This window comes from Myotis brandtii, unplaced genomic scaffold (assembly GCF_000412655.1).
Source record: "Myotis brandtii unplaced genomic scaffold, ASM41265v1 scaffold112, whole genome shotgun sequence".
Taxonomy (NCBI): Eukaryota; Metazoa; Chordata; class Mammalia; order Chiroptera; family Vespertilionidae; genus Myotis; species Myotis brandtii.
This window is the reverse complement of record NW_005353838.1, coordinates 12,396,421-12,404,535: the sequence shown is the minus strand read 5'-3', so window position 1 is coordinate 12,404,535 and position 8,115 is coordinate 12,396,421.

The following is an 8,115-nucleotide window of genomic DNA, read 5'->3' as shown; positions in this document are numbered from 1 at the left end:
AAAGAAAGAAAAGTGAAAAACATCTTACTACAGGACACAGGAAAGACTAAAGGAAACCTCAAGGATAAGGAAATGTGTTTTTCTCTTGAGAAGAATGTGCATGAGTTGGTTCCCACCACACCCAGAATACTTCTAAATATTTCAACTCCTTTACCATTTCATTTACTTCTGGGAATCAGAAAAATTATCTAGAAATTATTAGGCCAGGCCAGACCAGCTCTCAAGTATAAAATCCTAGAATCCATGGCAGGTACATTGCTTGATTGTGATCAAACACCCTTAAATAAGTATTCACTATTGGTAATGTAATTTTAAAAAACAAATATACTCACTTACGTCCTTCTTGGCAGTTAATAGTAAACTTCAATCTTCAGAGCCGCAACAAAAACAACAAAAGAAGATGCGACACAGCCTATTAATGCACAAGGCAAAACAAAATTCTAATAGTGAAGCTTCATGCGACCCGCAAACATAGAATTATCCATACAATTTGCAAGTGTATTGTTTTGCTGCTCTAGAGTCTTTCCAGATACTTTATACTGCCCAGTGTTTTACCACTAAGTTTTTTTCCTGTCACTACATTTCTGCAGTGTTATTCATTGTTTTTTGTTCACTTACATAATTGAGAAAATTAAGCCCAGAGGGAAAAAAATCTATATATATAAAAGCCTAAGCAACTGGCCCAGCCGACCGGCCAGTAGCTATGATGTGCACTGACCACCAGGGGGCAGACGTTCAACACAGGAGCTGCTGAGCTTCGGTCACTTGGCAGCAGTGATGCACCCAGAACCAGAGAGGAGGGAGCCCAATTCTGGGGTGCATTGCTTGAGAACTGCCTCACAATCTTCTGGGACCCCTCGGGGGATGTTGGAGAGCCAGTTTCGGCCCTATTCCCGCAGGCCAGGCCGAGGGACCCCACCGGTGCATGAATCCGTGTACCAGGCCTCTAGTGTGTGTGTGTGTGTGTGTGTGTGTGTGTGTGTGTGTATATATATATATATATTCCTACTTATGAAGCAAGACTGTAAATGAGAACTTTGAAACCTTACTTTATTACAGGCTGGTGGTTAATTAAATTGTGTTGGCCTCAGAAGTCAGAAATGAAGTAATTATTAGTGTTTTACTCACAAACTATTGTGACTAATCAATGACCTCTAAGTAGATAATACAACTAAAATCTAAATGTTGTGCTCTCCATATTCATTTCTTTCATTTAGATAAAATGTCGAAATGTCAGAATATAACCCCTAGCAATTAATTTTCATATATGTGTAACATATATTTTATTTGATTTTTTTAAGTGGTACTTGTAAAGACTCCTAGGCAGGACCCTGAATTTGAGGCTAAGGTTACTATCTCTACTGTGTTAAAATTAACAGACTGCAGTGATTTTCAGAGAAGCCTTCTCTTTAGTGTGTGTGTCTTCCTAAATCATCACCCTTCCAATGCCGTTCTTCCGGGGTATGCCACTACGTAGTCAACAGGAATGGAGTCTTCCAGACATGCTCCAAGTTGTAGATGCTAAAGAAGGGGCAACTTTCACTCATTTATGGATAATAAAGAGCATTATAAACTGATGAACAAAAATAGATAGAGGCAGAGCAGCATTAAACAGACTGTCAAACTACAAAAGGAAGGTTGGAGGAAGGTTGGGGAGGGTTGGCGGGGGGGTAAAAGATCAACCAAAGGACTTGTATGCATGCACATAAGCATAACCAATGGACACAAGACACTGGGGGGTAGGGGAGGCTGGGGAAAGGTCAAGGGGAAAAACAAAAGGAGACAAATGTACAGTGGGGCCTTGACTTACGAGTTTAATTTATTCCGTGACGGAGCTCGTACCTCAAATTACTCATATGTCAAATTATAAAGTGAACGAGTGAGACACGTGATGCTGGGCTGATGTGATGTTCATTGTGACGTTTGCTGCGCAAACTAGCGGTGGGGTATCTGAAGCTGGCTCGTAACCCGAATTTTAGCTCGCAACTCAAAGCAAAAAATCGGCCGAGAGACGGCTTGTATCTCGAAAAACTTGTTAGTCGGGACACTTGTAAGTCAAGGCCCCACTGTACTACTCTTTGTAATATTCTAAGCAATAAAAATAAATAAATAAATAAATAAATGAATAAGTAAGTAAGTAAGTAAGTAAGTAAGTAAGAAAGAAGGGGCAACTATTAAGAGATCAGTCCGTGGGTATGTTACATGAAATGAATCTAGATGTGGCCCAAGTACCTGTGCACAATATCATACATGTCAGAAACAGAACGTCCGGTAACATTATAATCAATACTAACAGCCCCGACACCAGAAGCCACCAGCGTCTGTGATCATGGCTCTTGGAAATGTAGAGAAAAGAGAGACAAGTCTGACTTACAGAATCCAAGGAAACTTTTTATTAATCTCTTTATCCATCCAGCATTATGAGAACAGGAAACGCAGTATTTTTAACCCAAGCTCAAAGGTGTAAACCGTTTCCTAATGCTTAAATGGGCTGGGAGTTTTCTCCACAGTATAGTATCCTCCCCCAAATCAACAATCATCCTCCATCAACAGAACCCACAACCAGTACAGAATTGGGGGTGCTTTTGCTGTTTCTCTTCAGAGGTCCCCCTGGAGTGTTCTACTTGTGGGATTGGCATTCTATATTTAACACCCAGTGTTCCCCAAATGATCATCACAGTTATGTAAATCCTACTTTGAAAATACATGAAGAGAAAAAAATATGCATTTCTTGGTATCCACTAAGAAGGCTCTAAAAAGCTGCAAGGCAAAAGGAATACAAAATAATTTCTAAATTTATGTGACAAAACACAGGGCTTTAAAGATGTTCTCCACTGCAATCTTCCAGCCAGGCCTTAAATAAGGAAATGCTGTCTTAGGAAGGTGCCTGGGAAGAGGTGTTAACCAGAGGAGTAAAAAGAAACAGAGGAGATGACTAACATAAGACTTAAAACCTCTGCCTCTTTAAACTCACTTCAGAAATGTGAAAAGCCTCCCATTTGATCTTAACTCACCTTAACCTAACTAACAACTGCAAAGTTTTATGCCCATGTTTAAATATGGTCAAGTACTTGTTAATCTTACTAGAAACATACTACTATAAAGAAAATAAAAACAAGCGGTACCATATGCCAAAATGATAACACTGTTTACCAACTGATTATGTACTTGCCTGTCGTATCATTTTATGAAGGCTACAACACTTAATATGTAAGCTACAACACTTCCAAATATTCAAATCCAGCCAAACAGACAGAACCACACACAGTTGCCCACTCATCACTGACTTATTCCGGACGGCACAGAAGGCTCGATTTCAGCACTGCCAAAGGCTCTCGGGCACAGAAGCAACGCACCACCTGTCTTGAAGCACCAAGCACATCAATTCAGATGTAAAACACTGGTGTGCCCAGCAAAGTATCTTAAGCAATCCATTTTCTGATGTTTGACACTTAACAGGGCCAGCCACAGGGTTACATGCATCAATACTTTGAACTGCTAGTGGTAAAAAAAAGAAATGATAAAAATGTCAGAGCATCAAAGAGTTGCAGTCCTACGAGCAGAGAGCCTTGAAGAAGAGTTCGAGGACTGGGGAAGTGTTCTCAGGGAGTCACTACTGCCATTTCTCTGAGAAAACAATTTGAGTGAAAGGTGGGACTGTGGCCATTGGTAGGGAAGACTGGCATTTCACTACAAAACAAATGCATAAAGGGGATAAACTGCATCCTGGGAACACTGATGTCCTGAAAAGCTGGACTTCACTCTGTAAACAATAGGCAACCATGCAGTCTTCTGAGCAAGGAGCGTCCTGGTAAGGAGCTCACCCTGAGAGGCCTAATGTGATAGGGATGTGAAGACTAGATGGGAGTCCTCTGTACCAAGAGGTTAACTGCAAAGGCTCCTGCGGACCAGGGATTAGCAGGGGGCTGAATAAGGCTAGGCCTGGAAAGAACAGAATCAAAATGTGATGCGCTTGCCTAACCGGTTTGGCTCAGTGCATAGAGCATCGGCCTGCGGACTGAAGGGTCCCAGGTTCGATTCCGGTCAAGGGCATGTACCTTGGTTTTGGGCACATCCCCAGTGGGGGGTGTGCAGGAGGCAGCTGATCAATGTTTCTAACTCTCTGTCCCTCTCCCTTCCTCTCTATAAAAAAAATCAATAAAATATATTTTTAAAAAAATGTGATGTGCTTCAGGAATAAGGGAAAAAGTCAGCAACAACCAGGCTGTGTACATGTGAGACATTCTAAAAAATATTGTTATGATTAACTTCTGTAAAAAGAGCCCTACCCTATTTTTTATGTTCAGATAATAAATACGCAATAATCACAGCAAAGGGATTGTTCAGTAAGACTCAATCAGGAGGGAAAAAGTTAACTTCTAAGTGTTTGTTAATTCTTGACTAAGCAAAATTAAGTGGTTGAGCCAGCTATGATTCTTCATCTGTCTCTGACTCGATTTTCAGAGAAGATAAGCTAAGATATACCCCATTTCTTATGTATGAACCTTGGGAAGCAGGAAGTCAAGGCAGTAGCAGCGGAAATGGAGACACAACAGAAGGCATGAGCCCTGGTCATGAGCTCACTGCCCCACGGGTTCTCTGTGATTAAAACCTGCTCTTCAAATTCCCTACTTCTTGAGAAAGGTGCAGCCCCAGAGAACAGAAGGCCTGGAATCGGGAGGGTCTTACCATATGACTAGGGGGAGAAGTCAGTGGGTAACAGGAGTTGGAGTCACTGTCCTCTGACCACCATATCCACAAAGTAGGCCTGGGGTAAAGAATGCTCAATTTTCTAGAATCATCTAAAATGGTCAAGAATGGATTCTGAGAAGCCATTCTCCCCTATCCAACAGAGAGAAGTCACCTGCCATGCCATCTACTGCGGCGTTCCCGAGGTCCTCTGTACTCACCTGAGGCCTCTCTTTTCCTGACTAGACTATGATGAGCAATTTGGGAAACATTAGTTTCTTCTCTTTCCAAGATTTAAAGAAAAAATAACTTTTATAAATATTTTAATACCTTTAAATTTGGTGACAAGGTAGATTCTTCAATGACAAAAGGAAAATCAATCACTCAAAGGAAAGAAAATAATAAGGTGCTTAAGATTCAAACCAACTAATGACTGCTAACCACACCTGATGAAAAAGAGACATTCCAGATGCCATGGGAATTTTAGCTACAGTGGGACCTTGACTTACGAGTGTCCCGACTAATGAGTTTTTCGAGATACGAGCCGTCTCTCGGCCAATTTTTTGCTTTGAGTTGCGAGCAAAAATTCGGGTTACGAGCCAGCTTCAGATACCCCACCGCTAGTTTGCGCAGCAAACGTCACAGTGAACGCCACAACATCAGCCCAGCATCACGTGTCTCACTCGTTCACAACTGATTTGACATATGAGTAATTTGAGTTACGAGCTCCATCACGGAATGAATTAAACTCGTAAGTCAAGGCCCCACTGTACCTGTTCCTCATTAACATGCAACTGAAACTAAAGGCCCATCTAGATAGACAATTCACTTATTCATTTATTCTCTCAACAACAAATGACCACTCCACTGTGTGGAGTCAACCAGACAAGTGAGCTCTGGTGCCCACACCCTCAACTTCCAGCCAATAACCACTTCCTTTTCTGTAAGTAGAAGCAACAAGAGAGCTTCCTATGACGGCCTCTGCCCACCATCCTGGACCTATCCCCTTGTCCTCTGCCTGTTCTTCTGCACCTATGGATGGGATGAGATGTCTGAGCGTACATAGAATTCAACAATCTGGATACTGTGTTTCCCAGAGTTCCCAGCCTAGTCAGAAAGTGCAGAGAACTTTGGAAACACCCTCAGCAAATGGTGCAGCAGATTATTTTCCCTAGGACAGTGCCTCTCTGTCCTACATCATTTCCCCTCTCACATCAACACACCCCAGCTGACTTAGGCAATACCCTTGTGACAATGAGTGAGAAGTTGCTGAAATTACACTTCTGGAGCCTTTACGCAGTCACCTTTCAATTCTACCTATTGGTTCAAGAAAACATGTGGCAATAAAGAAAAAGTGGCCCGCTTGATTCTTTATCCTATTCTATTTCCCTTTCCCATAAAAGCTAGAAGTGGGGAAGAAAAATGAAGAGACTTGGACATTATCTCAATAACCAACTTTCAGCACTCAAGGGCTGCCCCTTACTGTATAGTATACACGTTCCTTTACCCTAAAATACTTCTCTTAAATTTTTTAAGGGCCATCACTTTTCATTGTTCCTGTTAGATTTCCCTAAAAGAATATGGTAAGCAGATACATATATTCCTTTGTATCCTTTTCTCTTTTTAACAGAAAAGGGAATTTGGAGAAATAAATCAATTAGGAAGATAGTAATGACAATGGGAAATTATGTTAATTTTGTAAGACAAAAGGCATTTTGGTATATTTAAGGACTTCTAAAATTACCAAATTAAATCATTCTCCATTTTAAACAAGTAAACATTAAAGATGGAACTAAACCATTGCTACTTCTATTTAAAGTTAACAGGAATATATCCAGCACGCAGCACTGAATCAGGATGATGGGGAATCAAAGATGACATGACTGACATGCTGCATATGGTCTCTGAATAACCGTATGCAGAAGGCTCATGTCCATGATATAACTCATTCATTCAGCAAACATATATCTTATTAGATGTTGGGCTGAGATAGAGATAAGGAGTACAGAGATTATCTCCAAAAACTCACTGTCCAGAAATATGTTTAAGGTGTCAAACTAAATATAATGACAAACTACTAAGAGTAGTTTGAAGGACAGAGAGTAATTATTTTAAAAGCATCAAATAGTATTAAGTATCCTAATAAAAGAGCAACATGTAAATTAACTGTCACTCCGTGACAAAGATGGCAGCACCCATAGTGGCTGGGGCGGGACACTGGCGGCGTCACCCTGACAATGCGAGCCCAGCATCCGCGCCCCGGCCGCGCAGAGGGAGGGGAGGGGAGAGGCCTCAGGCCAGAGGCCAGGGCGAGGGACGCTGGTGTCATTGCAGGCTGGGCTAAGGGAACCCCCCCCCTCGTGCACGAATTTTGTGCACTGGGAATTCGTGCACTGGGCTTCTAGTGTTTAAGGCTGGGCTAAGGGACCCCCCCCCCCTCGTGCACGAATTTCGTGCACTGGGAATTCGTGCACTGGGCTTCTAGTGTTCAATATCATGTAGATTGGGTAAAACTTAGGAAATCATTAAACTAATGTTTTCATAATTAAATCAATGGGGACATCTGTTAAATTTCTCATTCAACAGAAAATGGATACACATTAGCAAAGATGTGGTCTTCTGTGCTAAGAAGAGGGAAAAACCTATCTGCACAAGAAATAATAAATTAAGGATGTGACAATGTATTATTCTCTGTGTACATCATAGTGCCTGAAAGGGCCTTCAATTAGCAAACACTTAAAATTTGTACAATAAACTTACAATGGAGGTCAGTTAAGGGGTCAAATAGCATAATCACCCTCCACACACACCCTCAGAAGGAAAAAAGAAAAAAGAATTTCTACAAAGGAGGAAACCTGGCTTGTAGTTTGCTTGTTGTTTAACATGCACATGCTTGAATTTCTTATTATTTCTGTTTGTGCAGACAGTGTCTCAGAGAAACAAACTGAGAGACAAAAGTCACATGATAGCAAAATGGAATGGTTTCATCAAAGGGCTTGAGATAAACTGTAGGGATGGAAGGATTTGGAAAAAAATGCTTTTAATGTTCTGTGGTGGGTAGACCTGCATAAAGGGGACTTGAGCTTCATTGAATTTCAGCAAGGTAACCTACAGATAGGGAAGATTTAAACACACCCAGGGCTCTGCTGCCTACGCAGTCAAATCACTGGTTCTCATGTAATTAAATTAATGACACTGTTCACATGCCCCTGTGCCTGATTCTGGCTAATGTTACCTTTTTATTTTGTTTATTTTCAAACTTAGCTTCTTATGTTTGGTCTTACTAAAAAATATTATCATTTAAATATCACCTTTGGCTTCTAGTCACATGAGTTACTGAAACCCCAAGATATTGAGAACACAGGAGGTGGGCAAAGTAAAACAAGAGAGATACCGCTAGAAATCCAGGATACTCCCTTCAGAGAA